This window comes from Oncorhynchus masou, chromosome 2 (genome assembly GCF_036934945.1).
Source record: "Oncorhynchus masou masou isolate Uvic2021 chromosome 2, UVic_Omas_1.1, whole genome shotgun sequence".
Classification (NCBI taxonomy): Eukaryota; Metazoa; Chordata; class Actinopteri; order Salmoniformes; family Salmonidae; genus Oncorhynchus; species Oncorhynchus masou.
In genome coordinates this window covers 36626940-36639368 of record NC_088213.1, presented here as the reverse complement: position 1 = coordinate 36639368, position 12429 = coordinate 36626940, and positions in this window count along the sequence as shown.

Genomic DNA, 12429 nt, shown 5'->3' with positions numbered 1-12429 from the left:
TTAAAATGTCAACTACCTTTCATTCACCAAGGGAAAATTATTACAGGTTGGAGGCAATTACCCTCAATTTACCATGTTAGTTAACAGCGGGGGCACTGCTTTGCTGCTGTTGAGACAAGTGCTCATTCATGGCAAAGTTCAGTGGCAGAAAACGTCTGGTTGTCACGCCTTGGTCTTAGTATTTTGTGTTTTAGTTAATTAGTTGGTCAGGCCAGGGTGTGACATGGGTTTATTGTTTGTTGTATTCTTAGTGGGGTTTTTTAGTTATTGGGATTGTGGCTGATTAGGGGTGTGTGTTAAATAGGTTTGGCTGTCTGAGGCGGTTCTCAATCAGAGTCAGGTGAATCTCGTTGTCTCTGATTGGGAACCGTATTTAGGTAGCCTGGGTTTCGCTTTGTATTTCGTGGGTGATTGTTCCTGTCTCTGTGTAGTGTTCACCAGATAGGCTGTAATAGGTTTCACGTTCCGTTTTGTTGTTTTGTATTTATTAGTTATTTCATGTATAGTTCCGTTATTTGTTTCATTAATAAACATGAGTAACCAACACGCTGCATTTCGGTCCGACTTTCTTACGACAAACGAAGAACGTCGTTACACTGGTTTTATTCTCGCTGTTAAAACTGTAGTACCGATTCTCTGCTGCTTTCTTCTACTGTGTCGAATGCTACTGCCCTGGTCATTTCATTATCACTCGTCTCCCTACTATAGTTAACATGAAGTATTGCCAAGTTAAGGTTTAGTTCAATGTACTTAATGGTTGGTAATGTTTGCATGTTCAGAGTGGATATAATGATCAGACGGTGGTCTTAGTGGGCCGTGTTTAGGATTACCAGTATTCTATATAAAGCAATGTAGTTCAACTATGTAGTCATATGGCTGACATGCATCTCCTTCTGAGTGATACAGAAAGTCCCCTCTACTCCTCACATTCCTACTCTACACTCAGTCCGTGAAGTTCATATAGCGTGGAAGTTCACTGTCCGGATCATTCCACGATGCAGCATTTTCCTTCCACCCGGGGGGGGGGAGTGCATTCCAAGACCGCTGTTATCCATCCAATCTACAGAGCCACACAGGTTATTTGAGGATAGATCCATACATAAGATGTCCATCTCTCCATCTCCCATGGCTCTCCCCATCACCACACAACACCCTTCATGGGACTGCCTTAGTGGGGATTTCACGTCCATCAAGCTGACATAAAATGATGAATTTCATTACGGAAGAACAGTGCAAGATTCCTGTAGTGGCAGACAATTGATGACTCTGTGACATGTCCTAATTATGCTTCCTCCATAGCTTCTGTTTTTAAAGACAAGTATTTCCCCGAGGACACTGGGTTCTTTTCATCCCTTTATAGCCACGTTCATACAGAATTTCTTATCATTACAGTTTTTAAGCTTAAATTACGTTTAGAGTTGTTTTTTTTAAGTTATAGAATAATCCCCGGAGATTCTCTTTGCAGAAGAAAACATGTTGGTTTCAATAGAAACCCCACAGGACTGATGCTGAGTGCCCTAAAATCCCATCTCTAATACATTCCATTGAGATTTGGTTTGAACTGTGGCAGTGGAGCGGTGGCTTGTTTTCCTGTGACTGTGCTGTGTGCTTCTCATGTCTCGTAGAAACACTGTGCACTTTGTGAAGAACAGTGACAGAAGACATTGATCTAAAGGGACTGTGTGGCTGTGTGCTGGGGAAACCCTGAGGGAGAAGGTGCCCCACTGAGAGAGAACAACCCTGAGAGCTCCACATAACAGGACACAAGTATATGCTCTTGTTCTGGGATCTCACGTCTATATTCACTTTTTCAGGGTATGATCTAGGTGAAACGTCCTCTTGCATGTTGTTGGTTCTATGGTTGTATGTAATTACCCTCGACTAAAGATATTACCATAGTCACATTGTTTTGAATGGTACGTCTCCATTCAGCTACAGTATTTGCTCAGCGTGTGCTCTTTCACCCAAGTCCCTACAGTACATCTGTGCCAGATAGACTCCCATGCCTTGAATACTGTCAGTACTCCACAGATGTCTGTTGGGAATCACGTTCAGTGGCGTTCTCGTTCCCTCCATCCGCTCCTCCCTCTCTCTTTTCCTGTCACTCATGGAATTTGAATTCAGAACGTTAATCTTCGGAAGAATTGTCACTGTGAAATGAGAAGTAAGAAGTCCGTCTTATTGGCTTAATTCCGGTAATGAGAAGCGGTAGGTGGTACTTCTTATTTTACTGCTCCTTTGACGACTCCTGGTGAGCATACTGCTGTTTGATCTTAGCTCATAAGAAAGTAGTCTCCCGTATTTAGTTACTTCCGCTCACGAGCCCGAGTTTCACTTCAGCAGGTCCACTGCAGTACTATATACAACAGCTGAGGGAGGCTGGCTATTGCTAGATCGTTTGGTCATACAGTACTGGACGAGAGGCTGTAGTCTTTGAAGTGAATGCACCTGTTTTCAATGGCATTTTATTGGCATCCAGTGAGAAGGTGTGATGCACCTGCAGACAGTATTCCTGGCTCTACATGAAGCACAAGGACGACCAGGCAAACGCTGTCCATCAACAAATCATTACATTCGGTTATACTGAGGCATACCGCAATCAGCCTGGTAAAGTAACACAGATTAACATCATGATACACAAATAAGGATTGCTTCTCTGTCAAGTCAAAGCACGTGTTGGTCTGCTTGTACTTCTTTAAACTATCGTTGTTATTCTTGTAACATCTGATTTGCTGTTTTCCATGCAAACCAGACTAAATCAAGTAATCAACTTCATCAAGCCGCTTTTTGGCTGCAGGAACAAATCTCTTAGCTGAACTAATGAGAGCCTTATAGGCCCAGTTCATTCAATATGGACAATCTGACTATCAGTTTGGACTGACTTCGGCTCCAGGTGTACAATAATCACTACATGGTTCAGTCCACCTGCACCACTGGCCCTGGTGCTTGTTGTTTTGTGTCTGTCTGTCTGTCACACACACCACGGCACACAAAGGACATGACCCCTACCTGTAACCAGGACGGAAACCTCACATCACAGGCATCAATGAAGGGTAGAGAAGCTCTAGGGAGAGGTGGTAGGCTAGACACAGGAAAGATGGGCATCGATGAGCGAGGGAAGAGAGTGGCTATTTACTACCCCTGATAGAGAGTTAGGGTGATTCTGGAGACCACAATGCGTATGTACTAGCGCTGATGTGCTGTATGTAGGAGTGACATGATTGATATTGAACATAGGCAGAGGTTTCTCAGGGGAATAGAGCTGTCAGGGTGGCAGGATTCATTTGGTACTGATGAGCATGTTACTATGACGCAAAGACACCTGAGGGACACAAGCTGATGAGAGAAACATGTAGGCACATGCAGGAACACAAGCATGCAAACGGACACACGCATGCAAACGGACACAAACACACACACACACGCACACACGCACACACGCACGCACACACACGCACACACACACACACACACACACACACACACACACACACACACACGCACACATGCACACAACACAAAAACACTGGCATGTCCATATTCCCACCCACACTCCTATGGCCACCATGTTATTGAAAGGATCCCTGACCTTCTGGTTTCCACCAATGTCCCATCGGTCGTGACCTCAATACGCTTCCCCATCTGCTCCCCAAATGTTACAGTGGAACATTTCACTGGACAGACAAATGAAGGAATAGACTGGTGGTCCTCTCCTCACCTCTCCTCTCTCCTCACTGTTTTCCTGTCCCTCTCACTGAGATATTGTGACCTGCAGCCCTCTGCCTCCAATGTCATTTTCTGCGCCTAGAGCTCATTTGAGATGGGGTTTGATCAGACGGTGGCCTTTCGCACATGTGGCACATACAGGCTCAAGGGAAGGACAGCGGCATAACACCAAATCTAAATCAAAGATAATAATACAAACAGACCCGCGGGTCTCTCTAATGACTAAGGTGAGCCCCAGACTCTGGCTCTGACTGCACCGCAATACTAATGAGCAGTCTCATGGACGGGGAAATGTCGAGGAGAGTGACTGGCATAGTAAGTGGTTCCTCATCTCACTGTGGGTTTCACTTGCACAACACCAGCACAGTTAGCTAACATGCCATGTTATGATGACTGGCCATGAAGTCTAAATCCCAAAGAACAAAGGGAGAAACAAAGACAAAGGAGGGGAGAGAGAGAGAGAGAGAGAGAGAGAGAGAGAGAGAGAGAGAGAGAGAGAGAGAGAGAGAGAGAGAGAGAATAGAATAGGAGAATTCCATTGTCATGTGTTTCCCAAAGCAAGTGGAGCCTGTACATTTGATGAAGCGGCCCATTCAATTAGCTCCAATCATCCACAGCTGTTCCCTTGGGAGTCATTCTCACAGATGTTCAGTGTGCTGTTGTCTGCAAAACTCAGACTCTCTACTCTCCCCCTCTCCATCTAGCCAACTCTCTTCTCCTCTCTTCTCTTCTCCTCTCCTCTCCTCTCCTCTCCTCTCCTCTCCTCTCCTCTCCTCTCCTCTCCTCTCCTCTCCTCTCCTCTCCTCTCCTCTTCCTCTCCTCTCCCTCTAGTCTCCCTCTAGTCTCTTTTCCTCTTCTCTCCCTCTTCCTCTAGCCTCCTCTCGTATCCCTTTTCCTCTCCCTCTCCCTCTAGCCTCCTCTCCCTCTCCGTCTTCCTCTCCCTCTAGCCTCATCTCCTCTCCCTCTTCTTCTCCCTCTAGCCTCCTCTTTTCTCCCTCTTCGCTCAAGGAAACAGGCACTCTGCCTAATAAATGGCTCACTTACTCACATAGATAGTTTGTTTTTGTCTATTTTAATAATGTCCAGACAGGGAGTGACAGACGCACAGATGAACAGACAGTCAGACAGAGGCTTTCCTTATATAGAGACAGACACACAGACAGAGACACACAGTTCAGTCCCATTCAAAATCATATTTTCCCTAACCCCTAACCCTAACCCTAACCCTAACCCTAACCCTAACCGTACATTAAACCTAACCTTAAACCATGCACACACACACACACACGCACACGCACACGCACACGCACACACACACACACACACACACACACGCGCACGCGCACACGCACACACACACACACACCACACACACACCACACACACACACTGACCAGCCCTTTTTGACAGACTTAGTGATTGATCTGATACAGCCCTGCGTGTCACTTCATTATGTGGAGTCTCAATGATGAGAGAACAGCTATCCAACTATATACAGAGACATCTATGGACCCTGGCTAAATATCCTTATTAATTTGGTTCCCAGGCTTTAGGTCATGATTAGTCTACACACATAGTACAGTACAGCCCATGAATTCCTGCCAAAGGCCACAAATATGGCTGGCTCTTTACCGAAGATTATGAAACCACATACCATCTTACAAAACTCCAGTCATAGCAGCAGAGTTGTCTGCCTTCCTTGCGTCTGGATAATTCAAATATTTTATTCATTTTGGACAGGTGTTGAATGTGGAGCTTTGTCTGAAATTCCCACTTTAAACTCAGACTTCTACAAGGTCAGGGGTCAGGAGCGTGAACACAGGAACTTAGACACCTCACCCCATTCTCTCAACTCCTTAGCCTCTCACCTAATCCCAATCCCAAGTCACTGCTTGGAGAGAGAAGCCCATTGACCTGAGTAACCTACAAACACACGGTCACGCCCTGACCTTAGAGCCATTTTATTTCTCTATCTGGTTAGATCATGGTGTGATGTGGGGTGGGCATTCTATGTTTTGTTTTCTATGTTTCTTTATTTCTCGGTTTTGGCCGGGTATGGTTCTCAATCAGGGACAGCTGTCTATCGTTGTCTCTGATTGGGAATCATACTTTGGTAGCCCTTTTTCCCTCCTTTCATTGTGGCTAGTTGACTTGTGTTAGTGGCACCTTTCCCTCGTAAGCTTCAAGGTTGTTCATTTTGTTTCTTGTTTTGTTGGCGTCATTCCAAAATAAATGAAACTGTACGCTCACAACGCTGCACTTTGGTCTACTTCCAACGACACCCGTGACACACACAGCATATGTATGTATTTTAATCCACAGCAATGGTTGGCCTTATGCATATCATTCAGTCATACTGTGTTCCCAAACTGTGCTGCAATAGACTATAATGGCAGTAGACTATGATGAATAGAGATGCACAATATTCTTCACTCCCGTGACTAGACACCATGCATGTCTTATGTTACCTATAAAACACAATTAAGTCTCAGTTGACAAGCATGATAAGATACACAACTGTCCTGGTTCTCCCCAGACTAAAGAGCAGAGTATTTCTCATTGATGTAGCTATGCTGTTCTGAGCGGCGGATGCCAAAGTATTTCACTTCAGAGGTAGGGAGAGAGGAAGGGGAGAGGGAGAGGGAGAGAGGAAGGGGGAGAGGGATAGGGAGAGCCGTGCAAACCCACACGCAGGGCCAAGCCAAATAACGGCTAAATTATTTGTTCTCGACTGCCTGATTTAGAGCTCTGGCATTTGGGATTTAGATGGGCAGGTTAAAACACCGTCCAGGCATTTCCTGACGGCACACGGTGTGAGGATAAACCTTGGCTGCTTTCACTTCACCAGATATAGATACAGACACCAGACAGAGGGACATGCTCTTTCTAAGTCCAGACAGTGTCACATACACAGACCACCAGAGAGTCTCTACACCTCCCTTCTACATCCTAGATCTACAGTATACTGTTCCCACCACACAGCAGGATATTAACCCTGTATGCACAGCTATTCCTATCCCTGAAGGCACACATACAACCGGCTAACATATACATGGGCACAGGACAGCGGAACAGTATATTGACATGTTGCTATCAAAGACATCACTCCAGAAGTCCTTTAAATACACTGTTACAAATACAATTATTTGTGTGTGTGCATCTACCCCAGACAGTTCCAGTTGAGATTCAAGACTTTTGACTGATCTTCAGTCTATTACCATTGTTCACAACAACAGACCAATTTGAATATAGAGGAGCAGGAAGTTTTCCAGAGGCAGAACAGTAATGGCTGTAAACAAGCATGACTCAACAGTACTATTCACTGACTCAATGACTGGCGGCTCTTTGGAAGCCTTTCATGTTTCTGCCCAATCTCATCCCCACTGTCTGCGGAGCGGTTTAGAGACAGGCTATTGGGCAAGGCTCAGAACAAATGCATTGGACCAAATGCATCATCAATATAAAGGGTCCTCTAATGACCAAGTTTGTTATGAGCACAAATGGTATTTTGTTTCTTCTCATAATCAGGACAATAGACTCACACTAATGGCATTAACCATCTCACAACAAGTCAAAGTTTGAAAGAAGAAACCTATAAATTACTGCCACCTAGTGGCTGCCATGGTGGGTAAACGTGTAATATTGACACTAGTTGAAAGCTATATTTGCAGATGCCTGGATGCTCTCAGACATGCGTTAATATACACTGAGTGTACACAACAATAGGAACACCTTGATAATATTGAGTTGCTCCCCCTTTTTCCCTCAGAAGCTCCTCAATTAGTTGGGGCATGGACTACAAGGTGTAGAAAGCGTTCCACAGGGATGCTGGCCCATGTTGACTCCAATGCTTGGTTGGTGGACCATTCTTGATTCACACAGGAAACTGCTTAGCATGAAAAACCCAGCAGAGTTGCAGTTCTTGACACACTCAAACCGGTGTGTTTGGCACCTACTACCATACCCTGTTCAAAGGTGACTGGTAACATGACCGAATACAAACAGTGCAGCTATTCCCTCCGTAAGGCTATCAAACAAGCTAAGCGTCAGTATAGAGACAAAGTAGAATCTCAATTCAACGGCGCAGACACAAGAGGTATGTGGCAGGGTCTACAGTCAATCACGGACTACAAGAAGAAATCCAGCCCAGTCACGGACCAGGATGTATTGCTCCCAGGCAGACTAAATAACTTTTTTGCCCGCTTTGAGGACAATACAGTGCCACTGACACGGCCTGCAACGAAAACATGCGGTCTCTCCTTCACTGCAGCCGAGGTGAGTAAAACATTTAAACGTGTTAACCCTCGCAAGGCTGCAGGCCCAGACGGCATCCCCAGCCGCGCCCTCAGAGCATGCGCAGACCAGCTGGCTGGTGTGTTTACGGACATATTCAATCAATCCCTATACCAGTCTGCTGTTCCCACATGCTTCAAGAGGGCCACCATTGTTCCTGTTCCTAAGAAAGCTAAGGTAACTGAGCTAAACGACTACCGCCCCGTTGCACTCACTTCCGTCATCATGAAGTGCTTTGAGAGACTAGTCAAGGACCATATCACCTCCACCCTACCTGACACCCTAGACCCACTCCAATTTGCTTACTGCCCAAATAGGTCCACAGACGACGCAATCTCAACCACACTGCACACTGCCCTAACCCATCTGGACAAGAGGAATACCTATGTGATAATGCTGTTCATCGACTACAGCTCGGCATTTAACACCATAGTACCCTCCAAAGCTCGTCATCAAGCTCGAGACCCTGGGTCTCGACCCCGCCCTGTGCTACTGGGTACTGGACTTCCTGACGGGCCGCCCACAGGTGGTGAGGGTAGGCAACAACATCTCCACCCCGCTGATCCTCAACACTGGGGCCCCACAAGGGTGTGTTCTGAGCCCTCTCCTGTACTCCCTGTTCACCCACGACTGCGCGGCCACGCACGCCTCCAACTCAATCATCAAGTTTGCGGACGATACAACAGTGGTAGGCTTGATTACCAACAACGACGAGACGGCCTACAGGGAGGAGGTGAGGGCCCTCGGAGTGTGGTGTCAGGACAATAACCTCACACTCAACGTCAACAAAACTAAGGAGATGATTGTGGACTTCAGGAAACAGCAGAGGGAACACCCCCCTATCCACATCGATGGAACAGTAGTGGAGAGGGTAGTAAGTTTTAAGTTCCTCGGCATACACATCACAGACAAACTGAATTGGTCCACTCACACAGACAGCATCGTGAAGAAGGCGCAGCAGCGCCTCTTCAACCTCAGGAGGCTGAAGAAATTCGGCTTGTCACCAAAAGCACTCACAAACTTCTACAGATGCACAATCGAGAGCATCCTGTCGGGCTGTATCACCGCCTGGTACGTCAACTGCTCCGCCCACAACCGTAAGGCTCTCCAGAGGGTAGTGAGGTCTGCACAACGCATCACCGGGGGCAAACTACCTGCCCTCCAGGACACCTACACCACCCGATGTTACAGGAAGGCCATAAAGATCATCAAGGACAACACCCACCCGAGCCACTGCCTGTTCACCCCGCTATCATCCAGAAGGCGAGGTCAGTACAGGTGCATCAAAGCTGGGACCGAGAGACTGAAAAACAGCTTCTATCTCAAGGCCATCAGACTGTTAAACAGCAACCACTAACATTGAGTGGCTGCTGCCAACACACTGACTCAACTCCAGCCACTTTAATAATGGGAACTGATGGGAAATGATGTAAAATATATCACTAGCCACTTTAAACAATGCTACCTAATATAATGTTTACATACCCTACATTATTCATCTCATATGTATACATATATACTGTACTCTATATCATCTACTGCATCCTTATGTAATACATGTATCACTAGCCACTTTAACTATGCCACTTTGTTTACATACTCATCTCATATGTATATACTGTACTCGATACCATCTACTGTATCTTGCCTATGCTGCTCTGCACCATCACTCATTCATATCTTTATGTACATATTCTTTATCCCCCTACACTTGTGTGTATAAGACAGTAGTTTTGGAATTGTTAGTTAGATTACTTGTTGGTTATTACTGCATTGTCGGAACTAGAAGCACAAGCATTTCGCTACACTCGCATTAACATCTGCTAACCATGTGTATGTGACAAATAAAATTTGATTTGATTTGATTTGATTTGGATTTGAAGGGACTTAAATATTTTGTCTTGCCCACTTCTATTGTGCTTCTGAATGGCGCAGAAGCACAATATATGTCTCAATTGTCTCAAGGCTTAAAAATGATTCTTTAACCTGTCTCCGCCCCCTTGAAGTGGATTAATTAAACAGGTGACGTCGATAAGGGATCAAAGTTTTCACCTAGATTCACCTGGTCAGTTTATGTCATGGAAAGAGTAGGAGTTCCTTATGTTTTGTACACTTAGTGTATATACCCATCAGCCACCCAGCCACCAAAGCACACATACGGCGACTCATTTTTATCTATGTCTTGTCCTGCAGCGAAGAATATCATGCGTACCAGACATAAACCCCAGGCTAACCTGAAACCAACCCACTCCTACTGCCCTTCTCTGGACCAATCAAAAGCCTACAGGCAGCTTATATGTTAGAAGCATATGGAAGTGGTGAGTTTCCATTTTCCTCAATACAATAAATATAGTGTAGGTGGACTATTTAGTGGGGGGAAGAGTATGACCGAGTAGCTCTGTTTCTACGTTGCATGCTCCCTGCATATTAATGTCCTCTGCAATGAATCAGCCAGACCTCCAGTAAGGTGACACTCCCGTCCTCTGTCTTCGTCTCTCAAAGGACACCTTCACAGGACACACACACACAAGACCTACAGACTACACTCGACCGCTCTTCTGCAGGCGCGATGCAGTGCATGACTACATCGCACTGCTGTAAGTGGTTGGAGGACACGACAGTGGATGAATAATAGCATCATGACTCACTATAGGGTCACATAATGTAATAGCCGATGCTGTTACTTAATGAACGGCTGAATGTATGAATATGAGTGAGCCTAAGTGGTCCATATAATACTACCATATTAATGGGACGTTGATGAACAAGTGATTCATATTCCTTATACTAGGTCGCTGTATCCAGTCATAACAACCCTGGGCTCCACCCACAAGCTTACAGTAATAACCAAGGGACATTAGGCTGACAACTGTAAGGATGAGAAGGCCCAAAACTTTATGGTGACAGTCAACGGGAACGTCAGCAGGAGTGGATTTGGAGAGGGTAAAGACTAGCAGAGAACTTGTGATTCTGCATGCATCTTCAATGTGCCCTTTGAGACAAAACAATATTCTGGGACAAAAATAAATCAATAAAAGGAAGGACATATTATTCTTCTCATTGTGCACTTCTCAGGTCATTATCAAGCTGCAATATTGTTCACTCTCAGCCCTTTCAGCCCGAACTGCTGGATTCTCCTCCACCAGAGAGATAAGAGGAGTGCTCTTTCTTCACACACACACACACACGCACGCGCACGCACGCGCGCGCACGCACACGCACACGCACACGCACACGCACATGCGCACACACACACACACACACACACACACACACACACACACACACACACACACACACACACACACACACACACACACACACACACCTTTTTATAGTATGATATCATCCTATTAAAAGATACAGGACACTAAAACAGCATTACAGATAGAGTTACACAGTGTTCCTTCGTTGTGAATTGAAGAAATGAAATAAGCCTCCAAGGATAATCAATGGGCAGCACTCGGTAACCACCAACCATGAACAATTCTAAAAGAGCACCTACTTCTAAGTCTGCCCAGTCGAGAGGACAAAATGCCAGGCGGTTATTATCATTCTGAAATGCAATGTCCATCAAGCCAATAACATACAGTACTCAAAGCACTAGACAGAATATCAATCGGAAAAGGCCCCCAGTGAAATCTATGTACGTGGGCAGAGCATAGGTTCACCATGTATGCATTGACTACTTGACTATTGCAACACCCACCCAGTCACTCAGAGGGCTCTTCTTCCTTCCTCTACACTCAACAACAGAACACTTAACCTTCTACTGAGCCCCTCTTAGCCCTAACATGGCACCATGTACTTTATTTTGGCCTCATAAGAACCGTAGAGGTTGCAAAAGTGGTGAGGAGCAAAACAGGAAGATCCTCTCTCCTCTCTCTCTTAGTCGTAACAGGAAATAAAGCAGCCACAGTCAAAGACAGCTCTGAAGCGATTTGATAAAAGAAACACCAGGTAATTACACTGCAGCTGCCCACATGAGAATAAGAGGGCATAACCTTGTGCAGTGACATGGTCATCATTAAGCCCCCAGAGAGGGAAAACAGGCACCGCTGCTCTGTGATCACAGTGTCTGTCTGGCTCTCTGAAGCAGAGCAGGGTAGGGCTCACTGCTGCCTGGCTGACTCTCCTCCCTCTCTGCTCCCTCTCTCCCCAAAACTACATGATGATGGCCAAAGACACCATGACATGGAAAAGAAGAATGTGTCATCAAAATAACACAATTGAACTAACACAATTTAACTAGATCCTCTGGCCCTCTGATCTCCTGTGGTCATTAGTGGGAAGGCTGTGCTCTTACAGAGGCTTGAGGAGGTAGACGTCTAATGCCAGAAGTCTTTGCAAATTATTACAGACTAGGACCCTCTGTCCCAGTGGATGCTCTTATAATCACTTTACAATGCA